At 43.7% G+C, this 20,895-nt stretch overlaps 1 long non-coding RNA gene across 2 annotated transcripts; it reads left to right on the forward strand.

Annotated features, from left to right (window-relative positions):
- Positions 1–1,456: 1,456 nt before the first annotated feature.
- LOC131577126 (uncharacterized) lies at positions 1,457–8,205 on the forward strand. Of its 2 annotated transcripts, XR_009277151.1 has the most exons (5): positions 1,457–1,499; positions 2,927–3,069; positions 4,271–4,411; positions 5,666–5,721; positions 7,999–8,205. It is a non-coding gene; the product is annotated as an uncharacterized LOC131577126 (long non-coding RNA). The 2 variants fall into 2 exon arrangements; XR_009277150.1 differs by lacking the exon at positions 1,457–1,499 and having other exon boundaries at positions 2,806–3,069.
- The last annotated feature ends 12,690 nt before the right edge of the window (positions 8,206–20,895 follow it).

The raw sequence follows: 20,895 nt of genomic DNA on the forward strand, positions 1-20,895 counted from the left end.
AAATGATCATACTAGTTCAGAGATTGGTGTCACAGGGAATACCTTAGGGCCTTCTTGCCACTAGGGTGGTTAACAGAGGGCAGGAAATAAACTGAGACAAATTATTTCAGTGGCAAGATTCCAGGTGAGTAGAGGTGGTGTCTTTGACATAAGGCTGAGGGGGCTGCAATTGGTGGTGCAATGGCTGAAACGTTTACCCTGTGTCTCATTGCTTCTAGGGGTGTAAATGAGAGCTGACCATACAGACCAACAGCACAAGTTTAATTGTGCGCAACAGCACATTTGCAGAGTTAAAAAACTCTAGTGGTTCCCTCTTCTCTAAAGTGTTTTGCAAAGCCATGTTTGGGGTATGAATGGTATGGACATGTCCAGTTCAGTGAGGTAGAGTTAGTAGAGGGAGTAGGTTGAATTTATGTTGTAGTCTTATTTTCTTGATGTGACAGAGCAAAGAGAGAAATCCCAGAAGCCACGTATTTTGAGATTCACTCCAAGTCAGTCACGTAGAGCAAATTAAAAAAGTACATAAGCTTTTTGAAATCGCCACTCTGACATCATACACTCATCATGTATGGCCCTTCCTGTCTACTTCTCCAACTCAGCCCCCTGTTCCTACCCCTTTAACTCTGTAGCCCCAAGGACCCAGATAACACCTGCTCCTTGCTGTCTGGTGCCCTCTGGTGCTGCAAATACCTGTCCAGGCTACATCCCATTGCACCCTTGTGCAGCTGTGGGAGCCAGCCTGTACCCCAATGGGAACCCATGCTTTTCCCCACTGCAGTCTGGAAGTATTATGCCCTGGAGCAAGTGGAATAGGCCCAGGAAGTAGGAAAAAGCTTCTCTAGCCCTGTATCTGTCCTTGAAGGAGGAGAGTGGGAAGTGTATAGGATCCCCCTGTACACTTGGACTCCCCCTCCAAGCATATCTCTCTTGCTTTACTCCCTTTCCCTTGCTTTAGCCTCTAACTTCTATCATCCATACTTCCGTGTATCTTTCTCCTCCAAGGTACAGCTTCTCTTCCCCCTGGCTATTCCTACCACACACCAGACACCTTATACTGCAGTGCCCATGGCTCAGTAATGACTGGAGTTTACACATACTCAGTTTTATTGTTGAGAAAATAGGATTACGGTATCTTTGCTGTCATTATTCGTCCCTTTAATTAATCAATGCTAATTGATTGATTGATTGATTGTTTGATTGATTGTGGCTCTCTGGTTTAACAAGAGAGCCCCAAGCAACAGCCACATGCCTATCATTCCCACATATTTATCTGGAGCATCCATAATGTATTTAACCTCCAGAAATTACTTAGAGCCTTTTCTAAGTTAGTTTGTACAAACTGGCAGGACTCATTTTTCTGTACTTAAAGAAAACTGATGACAGAAGCAGATAGCAACAACAGGCTCACTCAAAGGTTTTTTCCCTTGATTTGGTCCAAGTAGTTTTTACTTTTTCAGGGAATAATTGGAACACTCAATGACTGCAACTGCACACTGAAGGTAGGCTCTTCCCTGCAAGCCTGCTTCCCCATACCTGATACTTAGTGCTCTGTTCAGTTTAGTGCCTTCTCAAGTGCCTTCTTGAGATGGTCAAATGCTGTTCCTGATGATGTTGTCACAGTGTGGCACAGTCAGTAGCTATTTAGAAAGACCAAGCTTCATCTACTGCGTGGGCTGCAACATGACATTTGCAATCTGATTAGCTGAAACGTCATTAGCATGGGCTTTCCTGGCAGATTCATGACCTGAGGACCATCTGCCTGACAAATTTCAGTTCTCTACCACAAGGAGCAATTATAGGAAGAAATCAACAATATTTTTTTTCTGTTGTTTTTGTTTGTTTCTGTCTTTTTTTGTTTCTTTGTTTTTGACAAACCTCTCTTGGAAACAGCCAAACTGATTAAACAGAAAATAAGGTATCTGCCCCAAACTCAACCAAACCAAATCAAACCCAACTAGCAGACAACAAGCTGTTGGCAGGCACTAAGCTTGAAACACGTGAGCTGGAACTGATAAAGGGTTGGCAGAGATGTAAGGAAATAGAAAATGGGACCTTATAAAGAGAAGTTGGGCAACCTTCAAAAAAGTGGAGCTACCAGTCCTGTCAATGAATACTTAGATATGGCCCTTGCAGATTGCAGGTCTTTGATGCAATGCTCACTGGTGAGTCATTTGGAAGATCACTAATTGAAGGATAGAAACTGGCCTGCTGCGGCCTGCAGCCATTATGAGCTGTGCATTTTTTAAGGGATGTTTGTTGCAATACCCTCTATTTTCTGCAGATAGGGTGTGGCTCTCCCATTCCTGGCAAAGTGGCTGGTGCAGCTTTTGGTTGGGAAAATATGGGTGCTGTTGCATGACAATCTGGACTTCCCCTAGGGGGGAAGTCACCTTCTTCCTCTACAGTACAACATCAGGGGTGTGACAATTCCCTAAAGCACAATGAAACCACACAGAAATCTGGCAGCTTTACCCAGTTTGTGGTTATATGGGTCTGTCTCATAAAAACATCTGAATCACATTTTTCACTACCTACCTACCTGTATAAACACAACCCCATCCTGTTCTTAGGATATGAGCCTTATATTCTCAGACTACGCCTCAGTTTCCTTTTTTCATCAGAGGTCTTGTGACTCTCACTCCTTACATAATTATTCAGGCTTTAGTGAAAACAGCTGTGTTTCAGCCTGCAATCAAAAGTGACACTGTCACTTTTTGTTCATGTTAAATACAGGCACACAAAGTTTCTTTGGCTCTGATGCATTAGAGAACTCATTTTTCATGCAGGATGGGAGGGACACCACACTGAGCCTCGCAGATGACAGAGCATGGATAAACAGCCATCCTGCAGCTGTTTCCGTGGTGGATAAGACAACTCCTACACCTCCTTGACTTCTTTTCACATTTCCACCACTCTGCTTTTCCAGACCACTCACTTTGCCAGTTGAAGACCCAGTCAACTCTGCTGGAAGCCTGGGATCATGGTTAAGGAGACAGGCTATATCACTGTGCTGCAAGTATGGGAAGCATGGAATTAGTTTTGTGGAGGCTTCAAGGGGGGAGCAGTCTGGTGAGTATCCGCACGGACACTATCCAGTCTGGAAATGCACTTTCCATGTTTATGGGAATATGGAGGTTGCTGTGCAAGGGGAAGCTGATTAAGTCTGGTATCCTGCTTCAGACATCAATGAACACTGCTTGCCAGAGGAGATGCAAGAAATGCTGTAGTAAAGCAAAGATTTTTTCCATGCAGCATGGATATTTCTTGTCATCCTACAATATCAAGGTCACTAGTTAATCGCGTCAAAAACTAGTCACCAGCATGAGTTGGGAAGGGTGAAGGCTTTACGCTGAACTGTTCCAGTCAATGCCCTACATGATTCCTCTCAGCTGAAACAATAATGAACAAAGAATGATACCCTCCTCATCCTGTTACTTCTGAAATACGTGACAAACCCCATATTATTATCAAATGTGTAGGTTCAAACCTGTCATTATCTCACAGAGAGCACAGTAAATATCATGACTAAGAGTTAACAGTGAGTCAACAATGATCATCTTTAAGTCTTATTGGCATGCTTGATGTGAACTGAACCAGGTTGTCAGCTGCCTTCTTCAATGAGAATGCAGCAACTACTCCGAATAACCATCTTCCATCACTGCATACTACAGGTAAAAAATGCAGGTGAACAATATTTTACATGTGTAACTGATTATATTACAAAGAACTGCAAGAATATGTAGTTTATTTTACACTTTTAGGAATTTGAATGAGGAGATCTCATTACCCAGAATCAGCATGCATCTAGCTTGGTGAATACAATAAAAAAATGGGTTCTTCAAATCACTAATCCACAAGCATTTCAGAAAGAGAGTTCGGCAGCACAAGATGTCTTATTCCTAGAAATCTCCACACTCAACTGCTGTCCTGGCTGTCCTGTATCTTTCTGTGATTCAGTAGCATGGCAGTTATAATTGAGCACAAACAAACCTCTCTTAGTAAACAGGAAGAAGCTGGACAGCGGCACCAAGATGGCTTTGGGCTCTGTGAGTGAGTGATAACACCTGGTCAGGGCTGTGAGATTGCTGATATGGGTAAGGTGGTCAGGGTTGCAGAGGGAAAATCTGAATATCCTGTCATGGTGTAGTGGTAAGAAAGAAGGATGCCCAAGGAGGATGGTAACCTTGGGGGGCACCTAACAAGGCAAAAAGGAGAGAAAACAATGCTTCATTTATATTTCTTTAACTAATTTGCTTACATTCTCCTTTAGATTGAGTACTTTGTGTAAGAGAACGCACTGACTGCAGCATTGAAACAAAGTGTGTTTACACTACGTTAGTGTACTATTACAGACATTGTGTGACACAACTGGAGAGAGGATGGACTATCAACAGGTAGCCAGAAGCCTGGGGTGAGTTTCTTAAGATTTTTGCGCTCCCATGTTCATCTCCTCAAGTCCTACCCAGTCTGCTTTGGGAAAAAAAAAAACCTAACAAAACTGTGACTGTGCTCCATTTATGAAAAAAATAATTAAATCAGGACAAAAATATAAGATCCATGTAGTTCCTGAAGATAGGAATTACTCACAGGATGTTGCTAGGGCATCAGATAAAAAATTTAACAAATGGGTGTAAAATTTTTATCACAAGTCTGTGTTTTGGAACCCTTGGAACTGCTTATATTTTCAGAAGTGTGGAATCATGGACAACTTCAACTGCTCTCTTCTTCATGCTTTTATTTTGTGAATGGAATAGAGCTCAGTTGCTTAGGGTTTATGCAAGTTTTTCTACTTGCCTGAATTGGTAATGATAGAATCATAGACTATCCTGAATGAGAAAGGGACCCACAAAGACCATCAAATGGAATATCCTGATTAGGGAGGGACCTACAAGGATCACTGAAATCCAATTCCTGGCCCTGCACAGGATCAACCCAAAATCACACCACGTGCCTGAGAGTGTTGTCAAAATGCTTCCCGAACTCCCTCATACCTGGAGCTGTGATCACTTCCCCAGGGAGCCTGTTCCAGTGCCCAGCTACCCTCTGGGTGAAGAACCTTTCCCTAATATGCAACCTAAACCTCCCCTGACGCAACTTCCACAGGCCATTCCCTCAGGTCCTGTCACTGCTCACCACAGAGAAGAATATCCATCCGTAAGACACCATAAGATGGATCAGCTGCTTTTCCTGTCCTTTATTTGAAGTTCTTTAAAATGACCAAATCTCTGTACATGCATAAGCTATCAAAATGTAAATAAATTAAAATGAAAATGTTAAATGCCTTTTCACTCTCCACTCCCATTTCCTGGCTAGATGTTCCTTCCTATCAGACAGATCCCTGCACCAATCAGTGTGTAGACACATTCTTCCTGCCTCCCAATGACTCCTAGGGGAGAGAAAAATCTGTCCAAATAATCCTAAACAGAGATTATGTCTTCACTGATTAAACTTCTTTAGGTAGTGACGTGTCCAACTGGGCTTATGACTGCAAATTATTAGTTTCAAGCATAGTTCCAAGGCCAAAAAAAGCTTCACCACTAAATTTGGTTAGTTTTCCCAGCTGAAATGTTTGTTGATGACTTGTATGTGTGAATAGGTCTTGTTGATGAGCTATCTCCTCGAGCATCTCAGTTATATTTGTCTTATTGCCAACTTCTCTTGACAGGCTTTTGGAGGGAGGAAAGGACGTCATGAATGCAGAAGAGCATCTCCATTACTTAGGTCATTTTCTTTTTACCAGCACTTGGATCTAAAATGGCTCTGCTGCCTTGTTGCTGTTGCTTAATTGCAAGGATCAGAATTTAGTTAGCATTAATTTTCTGGCCCTAAATATTTGAAGTCTAGAGCTATTCCAGTGAATAATTCTATTTCATAACAGCCTTGCTGTCATGAGTTTGTCTTGATCATCTCTATTTCAGCCATTCAGAGGTCCATGTCTGAGCTATTTTTGGTAGTAAATGGTTTCTGGCAATCAGTGCATGGAGATTTTTGAAATAAGATCATTTGTAGCAGAGAAGCATTAGGAAAGTTGTGAGCCCATCAGGGACCTAATAGCAAGACAGTATTGTCCTGATTCTCCCATTTTGTAGTGTAGGGAGATCCAGCTGTTTGACAGCCCCAAGTCACAGCGAAGCCTTGGGCAACATAATTGATTTCCCAGTGTACTCATGATGATCAGTGCTCTGGACCAAACAGCCCAGGATGTGACATTTCTCCCTGTCTGTGCTTTGTAGGGGTGTGGGCTTAAGGGAGCTCCTTCCCTACTGCTGGAAGAAACAACTTTATGTTCACTAAGTTCAAAAGAGGATCTTGGCTTCTAGACAGATGTCTGGGTGTATGTGGCATGATGACTGAGCAGAGGCTGTCACTTATGGGCCTGTGCTTGGAAGAGACTTGTAGGAGTGCTGCCAAAAAGCAGCTCTTGGGGTCAGCCATGTCTGTGTGGTGCTTGGGGGTACATCCACTCTCTCTTGAGCAACTGAGTGAGTGCCCAGAAAGTCAGATGGATGCTGTGCCCCACATATCACTTCCTAAACATTGCCCTGTCTCTAATCCACAGCTGCTGTGGACTTTCAGCATAATGTTGCTTTGTTTGAATAAGCAGCAAGAGCATCTAAAGAAGCAATAGATTTTGAGACAACTGGAGCAATCATTCTTTGATCCCTGGCAAAGCCCAGGGGCTTGATTATTATCCAGTGGAAGGAGCTGAGATAAATGGGTTTTCAGGAGTAGGCAACTCAAAAGAGGTCAGGCTGGAGGAGGATTAGAGTGAAGGGTGAGAGGGTGCGCCCTGCTCCCAGGATAATGAGGTCAGTCATGAGCAAGCCAAAGGGTCCCCTCAGAGCCCAGTGCTTTTACAGGGTTCACATGCATTTTCTAGGAGCAGGCAGGAATGCTTCTTTCCATAGACCTCTGTCACCTCCTTGGAAGCTGATCAAACACATTTTAATAAAAAACACCATTTGACTCCTGATGTTTTTATACTGATTAAGAACATTGACTTGGCTGACTGAACAAGGGAACCCATTGTAGCTCATTCACATTATGTCAGAAAAGCTTTGATCGGACTGAGTGGGAGTTTAAGGTACTCTATAAAATGAATTTTGGTGATAAGCCTATAAACTGAATTTGAACCTTGCACAGGCTCCAGAGACAAGGAATAAACAGCTCAATTTATATTCTTTAAAGATACACACCAAGATGTCCCTTTAACCTTTAGTTATATTGCGTTGGGGGTCAAACTGTTTCTTAAACTGTTTGAAATTATTTGTCCAGATTAGCTGTCCATGCTGAAGATGGAGAGCTTTGAGGATGGTTCCCAAGAGCCCTGAAGCCAACTATAATGAATGAGTTTGATGCTTTACTCAGAGAAAAAAAAGCTGAATGAGTTATGGAACTGCTAAATAGCCCCAGTTCATTCACACAGAGTTAAGGATGGTGTGCTTATCTTAATCCCAACATAGTATTGTTACAATAGCTTATTTCAAGGGCATTTCTGTCTGACATTTTCCTTCCCTCATTACTTATCAGCCTCTTTAGTTATATACAGAGGTTTAGAAGACACTGGTATCTGACAGAAAGCCTGGGGTCATGTAGGATTCATCTCTCATTTCTGCTGAAACTGGTGACCAAACTTGCAGTGGATCAAGTGGAAGCAAGGTCAGGTGGTCATCTTGTGAAATCCTCTGGTCCAATGCATCTGGGGAGGCTGTAAACACACAGGACACAGTCTGAGGAGTCTATTTACCACCAGTGGTGCATTCAGGACTGATCCCAGCACAGCCATTATGGAGAGTCCAAGGCTGCTGCAAACCCCAGGAACAAAGGAATTGCATATTGCAGCAGTAATGCGGTCTTTGCCCAGAAGAGATTTTCTTTAGGAGGTGAGATTGTGATCTGTCTGAACAGATGTCTAAATAATTTATCAGAGGATTTACCCCATTGATACGTAAGTCTCACAACAAGAGGATAAGACACTTCTGTTTTCATTTTTTACAGGGTGGAGGGTAGAAATGAAAAACCTGAGGTCTGGCTCTGTAATCTCCTTCTGCCTATCTGCGGGCAGGTTACTCCCACTGTCACGCTGCTCCTGAAGTCTCTCCACATCTACTCCAAGAGGTAATTGCTGAGACCCAGCAGCACCCTGAGCTTCTGCAGTCATTCCTCCTTCCCATCTTCAAGACAAATGCATTCCATTTATCATAATAAAAGGAATAATTTTTTTAAACCTAGATCACAGTTTGTGCCCTGCATATGTGCATATGCCTCTTCATCCCTCCAGATGACTTCTACCCTAATACCCAACTCCAGATAAGTATGGAGGCCTCAGTGGTATCAAAGTTATATTAAATCTCCATGAAATTGGGAGAATTAATAGTTAAAATGTCACTTCTCCTGAGAAAGAAGTCTTACCAGGTATCAGAGAGGAAAAGGGATAGAGGGACAGAGAAAAGACATAAGAAACAAGGCTTCATTTTCTCCGTCTGTTGCATACAGTAATTTTATTTTGGGTTTTCTGTTTGTTTTCTCATGGCCCATCATTCTCTAAACCTTACTTGTGATTTGAAGTGTAAACTAGTATATTAGCAATCAAATATTCCTCCCATGAGCCCTCAGTTGCTCTCTGCATTGTTTCTGGAAAGGCCTAATGCTTACCTGGTGTTGACTCTCCACCCAGGGGCAGAATTTATGTAGCAGGGACACTGGACATGCAAAGGGAACAAGTCTGTTTGGAGCTGGAGGAGGCCCATTGTGGACTGGGGCCCCATTCCCTGGAGTAAAGATCTTTTGCCTCCCCTGCCTTTGCCCATGTAGAAACAGCTATGGAAAAGAGCAACACAAACTATCAGCTTCTGCAAGCCTTCTGAGGGCATTATTAACTTCTTCACATGTTCCCATTCAGGAATTATAGACTTCTGAACACTCAGTTTTGAAGTGACTAGCTTTACCCTCAGCCTGCTCTATTCATCACGCATTATTTTATTCATCTTCCCTAAAATAACAAGGTTTAATTGGCAGTCTGGTTCTGATTTACTAATATATCCTTGTGCATGGAAGGAGACCTCAAATTCTCTGTACTCATTCTCAATCAACGTCAGCTTGGTATTAACTCAGTGTTATTACATTATTGATTTTATTCATCCCAGGAGCTACATCAATTTATCATGGAATTTACACTTCTTTAACAACCAACACAAATCAAGACCATTTGTTAGGCTTGCAGTGTAGAGTAGAAGGTTTTTGGAATCTGCTCCTCATTTTCCTTTACATTTGTTTAGATTTCCAGTTAATCTGAATTCCTATCTTGCCCCTTTGAACTCTCACCCAACTGTAAATACTTTTGATAAATTTCCATGCTAAAAACTGTATTGCAACACAGTTGTTTTTTTTTTTAAAAAAAAAAGGAAAGCCAACTGCAAAATATCCAGTGCTTTATGATGTATTGATGTAACTGGTTCGGGGAAATAAACAGTCAGCTGCTTTAGGTTACTCAGTGGCCAATGTAAACAATAAAATTTGTTTGTAACCTCAATCATGCATTTGGTTCTGCTATACAGTATAACCATTTGCAGTTTTAACTCATGTCTTGAAGGTGTGTAGTGAATTTAAAATGTCCTTTCCCATTGCATTTTACTGTCTAATTTATTTGGAACAGATGAAGAGATTCTGGGAAAATTAATTGCCTGCTTCTGCATTTGTTCAGTCTTCTTCTCTGGCTGGATTCTGTGATGGTTGGAGAGATACTGAAAGGATGATGTCAGAAGAATGGGAAGTGAAAGCTGAAGGGAATTTTAGTCAGATGCTTTGAACTGTTGATATAAAAAAAAATAAAGTTAATGACTACATAGCTGAAATGCTGATTTTGTATTTGGGAGAAAGAATGTGGGACACCATAGAAGTCACAGCACTGACTGGTGTTAACAGAGGTACTTTTTAGAGGGCTAAAGCACCTCTACTGTCTTCCTTCACATCACAGGAAAACCCACTACTGGCTGGACTGTGAAGGACAATTGTAAACTTTGCTAGGCCATATAGTAATTTTATCACTCTGCTGTATATTCATCCTGTTCTTGCATCTGTTATTTGGGTAATATAGTAAAACTAAAACTTTCAGGACATACTGTTGCTTAGTAGTAAGAGGGCAAAGATGAGACTTTAATTAAAATTACAGGACCGGTTCAGCTGCATTTACCTTAAAGCACATGAGTAATCTAGAAAACGGGAGGATTGCAAAATCTGTGTGTTCATGGCATTGCCAACCTTCAGTGTTACCTAACACTATTAGGATTACATCATCAGAACAAACTTTCATCAGTTCATCATGGTTTGCTTATGTCACATTTTGAGCTCAGCAGGGAAGTGATGGAAATTTGTCCCTTCCTGAGTATTGCAAACGCTGTCAGAAACTCCATTCTATATTACTATAGCTTGCCACAAAGTGCCTAGGGGAGGGAAAGCCACTCCACTCAAAAATATAAAATAAAAACTTTAGGAGCTAGAGGATTCATGCAGAGCTTTTCTTTGGAGTCACCAAAGCAGGACTTTCTTGGCCTTATTGCTCAGAAGAATTTCAGGAACATATATTACCAGTAGTTTCCACATCAATATCCTGGTTTGGGTATCAGCATTTCACATGGTGGAGGAAGGTGAATACCTGGGTACTTAAGTGCTTGTGAGGTTTGAAATAGGCATGTAAGACACAGGGAAGAGAAGACCAAGAACTTCTTTTGGATTGCCTGGGCAGACAAATCTGGGGTTTTATGTTTTCTACTCGGATAGGACAGCCAGTTTGCACCTGCACCAGAAACCTTTATGCATTGGTTTGTTGCCTAGTGGTAGCTGAGGTGCTCAAAGGGTTGTAGTGAGATGTCACATCTCTTCTCAGGCTGAGCAGTGAAACAGGAACTCTCCTCCAGGTTAGACCTGGGGTTACCAAAACACCACAGAAGGCACAAACCAGAGCACCTCTGTGGTACTGGGGGGCACCAGGAGGAAGCAGAGCAACTGTGAAAGGCATGATATGCTCCTTCCATAATGTGCTCTGCCAGTCAGGGGCTGAGTGAGGAGCTGCTGTGCAGCTGTAACAAAAGACTCACCACTCTTGTATAGAGACTGGCCAAAGCATGGGATTTGATAAGAGCTGAGATGGTTACCCCAGCTGCTGCTTTGAGAAGTGTAGAGCGGTTGCAATTTATCCTGGTTTCTTTGTCACCGTCCAGGTGTGCAGGTAAGCAGGCCTTTGCCAGCTTCTCAGATCAAGCTGCTTGAAGCCCTAAGCTCTTTTATAAACCTGTGCTGCAATTCTGCAGGTGCTGGGCAAGAGCAGGCAGGTGACTGCTGTCAGATTAGCCACTGAATTTATGCTGTCCTTTTACAGCTCCTGGGAGGATGTGATGCAGCACAGAGGCAGAGCAGCATGAGCAAGCAGCGCCTCATCCAGCACCCATCACGCTTGTACAAGGCTAACCCACCAAGGATTTTAAACAGGCGTGAATAGCCAGAGCTGATTTATCAAAGCTTTGCAACATGTGGCATTTGGCTTGGCACTGGGCACCCTATTGCTGGTCTCAGCGTGTTTCTGGATCACAGGTCTGGCCCGTGGCTTAGCCAGGGCGTTTGGATGGGTTGGTAGTGGTGCTTGGCTGTGCTGTGGAGGTTTTGGCATGTTCACCTTTGCTGCCAGTGCTGCAGCAGCATGTAGGCTCCATCTGCTTCAGCTACAAATCACTGAGCCTCCTGGGCCAAGCCCTTGGGCTCTGCAGGGGAATGTGACCTGCGGCAACTGCACTGTACCACTTTGAACATTAAAATATCTTCACTTGCTCAGTGAAGTTGCTCAGACTCCCTTGTTTTCTTGTTGCTGGATCTGCACAGCTCAGTGCTGTCTCAGGAGTCTGTCTCAGCAAAGGTCACCCAAGTCATGTTTCCACTTACAGGCAACTTTTCTCACCCTACACGGTAACCATAGTGATTTGTTTTCTTTTAAATTCCTTTCCCTTAAGTTCAATGCTATCTTTAGATGTCATCCTGTTTTGACAAATGTCCATGTAGTTCCTGATACTATCAGGGAACTATGGCATGAAAAGGACTGGCTTAAGTAACAGCTGAATAACTCTGTCAGGAATGAATGATGCAGCCCATTCCCTTTTTGGAAATACTCCCATTTTCAGTGATTCTTGTTCTGACGCAGCATCCGGTAGCCAGTCATGGCCTGGCTTGCCCAGGTTTTGATCTTTCCTGCTATTATTATGCACAACCTGGTAAACATGAAATCTAAAGAGTTTTATTGTCTTATTATTCAAAGAGAACTTCAAATTTGCTGTACCGAAGAAAAGTGAACGTATTTTTTTTTGGTTGTTTCTTACAACATTTTGTATTTAACCACTGATGCTCTTGATATAGTCACCTGTCTCTCTGTAGATGTGTGTTTATCAGGGCTAACTAACACATGCTCATTTAAATGCCACAGTTTTCCTGATGGGTTTCCCTCAGCATAGTAGAAGTGAGCAAGAGACACACCAGTTCTCAGGCTTCCTATGTTATGTTCCTCAGTTCTCGCCTGGGTGAGGCTGTCATGAGGACCTATGCAAATGTCTCCCTGGAGAGATGTTTTGCCTGCTAGAGGATGTGCACTAAGCAGCAAAGGGGCAGCAAGGCTGTGAGCCTCTCCTCTGGCATCTCTGGCTTCTTAAATACCCTAAGCTTAAGAAGGCTCAGAAGTCTGACCATTCAAGTTTGTACTTCAGAGTCATCAAATCAAAATATTATTGGAAATCTGACCTAAATTATAGACCATACAGTCTGTCATCACCTTCAGCTAAACCATAAGATGAAATTTCCATCCTATAATGGACTGTATAAACCTCAGCTTAGAATGGTGAACAAAATTATCCCATCATTACCCAACTGATATAATGCCAGTGTGCATTTAGAGGCACAGAGGTGATCTTTAGCAGTGCATGTGAACTTTATGTTTCTTTAATTAACTGCATCATACTTCACGTTGGCAAAGAGCTGTAATGAGCCTTCCATCCTTCAATCGACCAAACATCAGAAAGCTGCAGTGATAATACTGTCAAGAGACAGACTAGGTCTTGATTTAAGAACTACTCTACATACCACAAAACAAAATCCCTTTTAATAGTTCAATATTATATACTCAAAATGCATATGCTGTAATGAGTTGCTTAGGATAAACAGCTGGGACCAAAACCAGTGTTATAGCTATGTCAAACTTAGCTTTACAAATAGTGTTTTGGATCCAAATAGCTAAGAACCTTGCGTGTTGTGCAGGTGGTTGTAGGTAGGAGGTGCAAAGTATCATAAATTTTGGTCAGTTGTTTTTAAGTATAAGAAAATACGAAAAGTCACAGTGAGAGTTCAGGATGTGTTTGGCTTCCTCTCCAAGGATTGCCTGCATGATGATTCTCAGCTTTTTTTCTGTCTGGCAATGTTTGGTACATGCCTGGGTCCAGCTCCAGCCCCCAGCCCTCCTCCTGCCTCTGTTTTGCTGCCTCTCACTCAATCCTAGGAGCCCTGCTGCTCTCTGCCTATGTATCTCCTGATGCTGGCTTGATGCTAGGCCAGGTTCAGGATCCCAGCCTGGCCTTAAGCCTGTAGACATCTGTGGAGGCACTTCCCTGGGATCTAGCAAGTACTGCTGAGGCAGCCCAGGCTGGCATGCCTCCATGCGTCACTCCCTGCTTACATTTCAGGATGTAAGCCTGAAATGTAACCTGCATTCCAGGAGGCAAGTACTTCTGGTCTGCCCTCAGGTACTGGGCATTAAGCAGAGGTGATATGGTGGCAGTGCAGCTGAGGGCTCCAAAAGCGGTGGCTGTGGTGTAGCTGTCAACCATGATCTCCTTCAAAATAAGAAAAAGTGGTTGAGTCCTCCCCCTGTTTTGACCCAGGTGTCTTCATGGACTGAGAAGCTTAATTTTTTGCCACCCTGAGCCATTGCAGCTATACAGGCTGTTACATTTTCTGATCTGAATCCAACAGGTCTGCTTCCATGTCTTGCCTCACTGTTCCTTCCCCTTCTGCTGCCTGTACTCAAGGCAAGGTGCAGGGCTCAGGACCCTGCATGTTCCCTTTCATAGGAAGTCTGTACTAGAAATTCCTTTGCCACCCCTGCCCCTGGCAGCTCATTCCCAGTGCAAAGCCCCAGGCTGATACCACAGGGGCAACCATCACCAGCCAAGGGCAGGGGAAGGGACTCTCATCCTCCCAGAAAATTAAAGTAGGCAACTCCACCCTTGGCTCATCTTCTCTGCTCAGAATTTAGAGCAGCTTCAGGTGTTTGCTTCTGTTTTGGGTTTAAATATGTGTTTACCTATCTCTCAGAGCTATCTCAGATGCAGGGGTGTGGTGAGGCTGCATAATTTAATCCAGCCTGTGACATCCTACAGACGGATAGCCTGTCTCTAGAAGGTTCCTTTGCCTCCTTCATTTAGGTTGGTTTAATAGCTGTCCATTTGATTCCCTTATTGCCACTCTTCTTTTAGCATAAGGAGACGCAGTCTTAAGTTAGCTGGTAACTGAGACAAAGAAAATAAACCCTCTCAGAAACAGAGAAGGCTCCTGCCAAAGAGAGCCAGTCTTTCAGAACACCCCTTCAGTTGTCCTCCCAGGAGGAAGGATGTTCTAGGTGATCATATGGAGGCCCAGTTCCTACGCAAACTTTCATCATATTCACTTCCTTACATTACCTCCTGTCGCCAAGGTCCTGCAAAACCCATCAGCCAGGCACAGCGCCTGCCATGCCAGTCACCTCCTTCACATGTCAGTGCAAATACTCAGGCACCAAACTCGAGGAGCTTCATCACCACCCCACTGGAGTCACTGGAAGAATGAAAGCCTCTGGCTTTCACAGGGTTAGGGTTTCAGCCTAACTAGCACTCTCCAGTTGAACAGCTACAGGCCAAACACACCCACTGGATCCACAGCATACATCTCTAGCAATATGTTCCAATTTCAAAGTATTTGCATATAATCTTATCAGTGAGGGTTTTTCTACTAAACTCTTGCCTGACATGATGAGGAATGTTTAAAACAGCAAAATGGAAAATGCAGTAGGATATATGAACAAAGAGGGCAACCTTTTCTCTCTTGTTGGCCCCATCGCCATAGGTTTTGGTTTCCAGAATTGTCCTATGGTGGTCCTAAGGAGCATGTGTGACAGGTGTGGACAGCAGCATTCTGGTCCTCATGCTTCTTCTTTCTCATTGTACATTGTGATGTGCTGTGTATCAGACACCAGCCTGTCATGTCTGCATGGAGCTTGACCATGCCTCACTGACCGAGATATTTTTTTAATCCAAGGCAAGGTGGATCTCCAGACCTCCAGAAAGGGGGATCCCATTCGAGAGAGTTGCTTGCTGCCAGGGATTTACAAGGTGCAAGGGGAGTGATGTGTTGTCTGTTATGGACAGAAGGCAAGAGGATAATTACAGTGCTGTCATTTTTGATTGTGTAGGGCAATATGCCACTAAAAGTGTGTGCTTAGTCTTCAAGGAGATGGTATTTCCTTGTCTCTGTCTTTTATGCTCTGTCTTAATTCTCTGTGAGATAGATAAGTGCTATTACCCACTTCTCTTGGGCTGAAGTCACAGAGGATGAGAAAAGTGAGAAGCTGAGCTCTAGGGTCTAACCATCCCCCTTCAGTAACTCCTCCTTGGTTAAAGGGAAGAAGGTGGGCACCCTTTCTCAAGTGCACCCAACCTCACCAAGACAATGGCATGATATCCTCATAGGTAACCTTGGGAAGTGGAGACTAGATGAGTGGATGGTGAGGTGGATTGAGACCAGGCTGAACAGCAGATCCCAGAGGGTTGTGAGGTGGGAATACACTTCAAGGGCCAGCTGCACACAATACTGACTAATGCATCATTTTCCCCCCAGATACAGCCCTGTCCAAGATGGGTTAAACATAGACCACCAGCCATACAGACTGTCCCTTCATTATATCATTTTTTTTTCCCCCAGAAACTCTTGATTTGGGATGTACTTCAGCTAGTGACCTTGACTGGAAAAGTACCAGATCCCATGCTGTGTATCTGGGGGATACCCTGTCTCATTAATAAGTACCTTCATTTCAGAGTATTGTCTATTTATTTTGGAAGTTTTACCTCTCCTTGTTGAAATAACAGAGATGAATTGGGATAAATACAGGCAGGAAATGGTTTCCATGGCAACACTAAGAATACATAAGAACAACCTCATCATTCACTTTTATTCCTTAGATACACTTTTAAAAGAAGTTTGAGCTACATTAAAAGACATCTCCTGTTCATAGGACAGCACCCAAGTCAGCAAAAATAATCAGCTCTGATTTCACTTTCAGTGAGATGGGAAATAAGTTCCTTTAAAAAACAGGGACGAAAGGTCTTAGTTTCCAGGGAATGAAAGCTCAGTCAAAAGAGGAGTTCATTCAGATTCAGTGCTGGTCAAAAAAAAGCTGCTTTATGCAACATTCAGCTTCGCTGAAGTGCAACTCACACTAACAAACTTCCAGCATATCCTGCTCAGAGTCTTAGGTTTTGGTGAAGCCTTGGTCAGATTGACTGTAAGCAAAATATAATCTAGTTGTGTGACAGTACTGGGAAGGAAATCCATAAAACTCTTTCTGAGAGCTTATTAGTGGAGACATCAAAGCTCGGCACGATGTAATTTCTACTCCTGTCACGTTGCACTACTACATTCCCCCTCCCTTCCGATCTGCTTGCCATTTCTGGCAGCCTCCCCATGTGCTGTAAGGTGCAGGAGAGACATTTCAGCAACTTGGATGACTTTACCTTCCATCTGGAATGGTGTGCCCAGCCTCAGAAGCCAGGGGAGAGCTCACTAGGTACAGTCTTCTCGCCCAAGTTGGTCTACAGTCTTTTGGAAGGGTCCTAAGGGAAAGCTGTTTGGGAAGTAGGTTTTAGGCTTAGCCCTAACAGACTTCTACCTCCAGAGGAAGCAAGATCTTCCCTTTCTCATCATTAAAGAGAGATCAGATGGGCCAGCAAAGGTGTCCCAAGGACCTGGTGTTCAACCTGCTTCCTTGTCTCATGTCTTTTCTAGGATCACTGCTTTCCAAACAACAAACCCATTACTGTATGTAAGACCTATTTTCTTGGTTCTCATCTGCCTAATCAGCATCAGATTTTTCTTCAGTAATGCTGGGGATTAATGCATAAGTACAGGTACACAGAATTATCCACAAGCTGGGTTTTTACTGAACATATTGATGCTGCGGGAGGAGGACCCATTGCTGATGACATGTGGAGATGATGCCAGAGAATGCCTGTGGTCACAGGAGGATCAGTGGTTTAGCTGCGTGTAAACAAACCACATGTGCTTCAGTGTGTCTTAGATGAAGTCACAGATCTAGGAACAGAAGTGGCAGAACACAAGAAGGTTTTCGGGGCCTGTCTGGTTCATTGGAAAGAACCTGGTCTCATTAGACCCCTGAGAACAAGACTGGTCACTGCTTACTATTGCCTGGATGAAGACAGATACCTGATGGCTGAATGCTTTTTGTTCTAGATGAATGGAAAAAGGGTGCAAGCTGAAAGGAAACTCAGACAAAAATAAGATGCATTTTTTTGTTGTGCATGTAAAGTAAATGGACTTCAATGACTTCAAACAAGGTTGAAGTGTTTTTTCCCTCATAAGAAACTAAACATTCGTGGTGGTTTTCTTAAAGATGACTTTCAGGAGGTCCACTGAGCCAGGTTATGAGGGAGATCAAAAAAGATAATCACAGTGGTACCTTTCTGAGAGCCTATTGCATGAAGAGCAGAGCAGTGGAGAAGGTAGTCCAATATCATGGTCAATCTAGTAGGCTCTGTCTTGGAAGGACTTGTGGGAGAAAGGGGAATATATGGTACATCAACATCCTTTAAGGGCTCTGATATTTGCAGAAGACTGCTGATACACATCTTTCTTTTCCTCAGGCCTCTTTGGAGACCCCTCAAGAGGGAAAGTGTCTTGTTTTACCATCCCCAGTTTATTTGGTCTTGTCATCAACTTATCTCCATTGCTGCCTTGTATTAGTGGAAGGGTTTGATAATCTTTTCTGAGATGGATTAATAGTTTTCCTCTGAAGTAGCTCAGCGTGGCCCAGCTGATGGTACGCAGACAGAGCTTTCAAGAGGATGATGGCGTGAGTGTTAAGGGTTAATGACTCAAACAATGGGCCAGTTGCAAAAGCAGCAGGGTGCTTTGCCGAGGCCAGGTTTGCACACCTCAGCCGAAGGGGAGAAGAGAGTTTTTGTGTGTGTGGTGGCAAAACCTCTGATCTGCATAAGAACAGCCCAGGTGCAGAGGGGTTGCGCTCCCACTGCCAGAGGATGACCAAGACAAACCGACCTTTGTTTCGCAACAAGCTGGGTTTTGAGCCAGATGGGGGAGAAAGGCCGATAAGAAACATATCCTGCAGAGGTGGGATAATGCTTTTTATTATGACAATGTCCTCTCTTACACAAGTGGTTCAGGTGTAAATCTCCCCTGCCGGGAGGTACAGGAACATTCACATTCACATGGGCCTGAATGCTTTTATCCCTTCTGACAGGGCATAGCTGGCTGAACTAAGCTGGGTGAGAAGGTGCTGTCGGGTCCCGGGGGACTCATGAACCATCAAAGACCCCCGAGGTACCTCAAACTCACTTTTAGTGGGCACTTCGGAGAGGACTGGTTACGATTCACAGAGTTGCAACGCAGTGTAAAACTCCCCCAGGATGAGGTACCTGGGCGTTCTCACCTGAAGCTGAGCTTTTATTAACCCCTTGAACTTTGTGTGCTGTGGGCTTCCCCCATGTCCCGACGGATCAAGATGGGCACCACCACTTGGACCAATGGATGTCGAAACTGCAACAACTGAGTCCTGTTGCTTGATCCACTGATCTTTCCTGTCCACTATTCACCCTTATCCTTTTATTCTTGTTCTTTTTCTTAAAAATATACTCAAGTGATATCTTTATACTTTAATGTAGTTGCATTTTTACAGATAATAACAAAAATAGCTACATACCTTCTTTCCATTGAAACCAAATTATTCTAAAATAAACCTGCCAAATGTACGTATATATGAACACCAGTGGTCATTCAGTGTCATTTCACTCTAATCAGCCCCAAGGGATCTATTGCCAAGAACCTCAGTTACCCTTGCCTCCAGGACTGGGTTGTAAAATATGGTTACTGGGAAGTCAGGGATTTCCAAAGAGCCCCAAAACCCGAGTCTGTTTTCCACTGATGTTGTGCCACTCTGGATTAGCTCATAATAGGAAATGATGCTGCAGCCAAAGACAGCCCTAGAAACTAATGTAGTCACTTCCTTATCTCCAAGAGTCTGATTAAACTCAGAAATTATTTCTAAACCTGCTTCTGCATTTCCCATCTAGAGTATTACTAACTTCAAATAAAAAAAAATCCTGAAATGCTGCAATAGAGTAATGATGAAATATGTCTGAGGTGTGGGTGGTTTTGTTCTGTAAATGAGTATGCATTATTTGTTTCAAGATCAAAATACAACAATTGTCTCTAGAATTTCTGCTCTGTGGGGCAAGATTGTGCCATCTGCGGTGTTTGGCATTAGGGATGGACTTTCCTTACCATGCTGCAGGTCTTAAACAAGATACTTCTCAAAGATAAAACCTCTGTTCAGGAAGAGCTCAGTGCTGGGAGGCCAAATGAACCAGGTTATGGAGACCAGACTGGATAACCACAGCACTCTCTTTCTGGTTTTAGCTGTAAAAGAGGATTTCCTGAGCATGAGGAACAGGACAGTTAAGAGACATAGTCTAGCATTGTGGCCAAACACCAAGACCCATCTTCTGAGAAAGAGCAACAGGAAGAGGGAGACTCCTCAGTGGGGAACTTTACAAGGCCCATGCTTCATAAAGGGCTTCTCAATGCAGTGTGCAAGCCAGGCAGTGGGCCAGGAGCCAGAGCAGCAGAAGCCATGGGGCATGGCCCAAACTTGCATGATCCATGGTGACAAAACATGTGGAGCTCCTCTTTTGGGAATGAGATCCCTAAGGGCCTGGCTGTGCCCCTGCCTGCCCTGGGTGTGTGGAAGGAGAAGGTATACACACTCTCCTTGGCTAACATACAGCAGGGTTTGGCTGGAGGATTGCTAGTGCCTCTACACCTGCCCTAGCTCTGCTCCTGCCCAGGATTAACTGTGCGAAAACCCTCACTGATTTCAGCAATTGTTGCCTAAGCCCCTCTGTCCATGAGTCTGTGCTTCTATGCCATGTGTATCAATTAGGCCAAAGCCCCAGACATCCTTTTGCTCATACAATGCTTTAATTATAAAGTAGTTTGCTTCTGATTGGCAATCACTCTGCTTGGAAATGGGCCTCACAAGTGGGTGAGCTTTCCAGACATGGCTGTCACTCATCTTGTCCCTTCCTCCATCTGGCTGCCAAAGAAGCATGAGGTCTCGCAGACTTTTCTGTGAAATAAGAGTACTAATTAAGAAATGGACTGGATTGGCCTTCACTGAGGCAGTATCTTTGATTTATTTCTTTGGGTTTTTTCCCTCCCTTGTGAATAGGAAATGTCAGACACTCATTGCAATTCCTAGGCTGACCCAATCACACCGTGGCACCCAGCTCCTCCTGCCAGATGTGCTGTAAAGGAGAGAAATGAGATAGCCATGGCTTACAGAGAGCCTGCCACTGACTGCTTCTGCTAAAGGCTGTGGGACTACCCTAAGAAAAACACTTCTCAGAAAAACCATCCCAAATCCAGATGCTGGAATCTTCATGAGGTCTGAGGGGTCACCATGGGGGTCTGTGCAAAGGGAAGCGAGGGGGCAGGGCCGGGTGCAGGGAGCAGACTGAGCCTTCTTGCTCTGAAATTCCTGAGCTGAAGACTAGGGATAGAAATGCAAATGTGAAGAAA

Source organism: Poecile atricapillus, chromosome 3, assembly GCF_030490865.1.
Source record: "Poecile atricapillus isolate bPoeAtr1 chromosome 3, bPoeAtr1.hap1, whole genome shotgun sequence".
In the NCBI taxonomy this organism is placed as follows: Eukaryota; Metazoa; Chordata; class Aves; order Passeriformes; family Paridae; genus Poecile; species Poecile atricapillus.